The sequence below is a fragment of the Loxodonta africana genome, chromosome 1 (assembly GCF_030014295.1).
Source record: "Loxodonta africana isolate mLoxAfr1 chromosome 1, mLoxAfr1.hap2, whole genome shotgun sequence".
NCBI lineage: Eukaryota > Metazoa > Chordata > Mammalia > Proboscidea > Elephantidae > Loxodonta > Loxodonta africana.
This window is the reverse complement of record NC_087342.1, coordinates 188,147,208-188,147,939: the sequence shown is the minus strand read 5'-3', so window position 1 is coordinate 188,147,939 and position 732 is coordinate 188,147,208.

Genomic DNA, 732 nt, shown 5'->3' with positions numbered 1-732 from the left:
CCAAATTGAGATGTTTTAACAGACCGATGCCATGCTGGAAGCACTCACTCGTCTATGCCAAGAAATTTGGAAGACAGCTAGCTGGCCAACTGACTGGAAGAGATCCATATATGTGCCCATTGCAAAGAAAGGAAATCCAACAGAATGTAGAAATTATCGAACAACATCATTTGTATAACACACAAGTAAAATTTTGCTGAAGATCCTTCAAAAGCAGTTGCAGCAGTGCATCAACAGGGAACTCCCAGAAATCGAAGCCAGATTCAGAAGAGGACACGGAACAAGGGATATCATTGCTGACGTCAGGTGGATCTTGGCTGAAAGTAGAGGATACCAGAAAGATGTTTACCTGTGTTTTATTGACTAAGCAAAGGCATTTGACTGTGTAGATCATAACAAATTATGTATAATATTGCAAAGAACAGGAATTCCAGAACACTTAATTATGCTCACACAGAACCTATACAGAGACCAAGAGGCAGTTGTTTGAACAGAACAAGGAGATACTGCCTGGTTTAAAATCGGGAAAGGCGTGTGTCAGGTTGTGTCTTTTCACCATACTTATTCAATGTGTATGCTGAGCAAATAATATGAGAAGCTGGACTTTATGAAGAAGAACATGGCATCAGGATTGGAGGAAGACTCCTTAACAACCTGCAATATGCAGATGACACAAACTTGCTTGCTGAAAGTGAAGAGAACTTGAAGCACTTGCTGATGAAGATCGAAGAC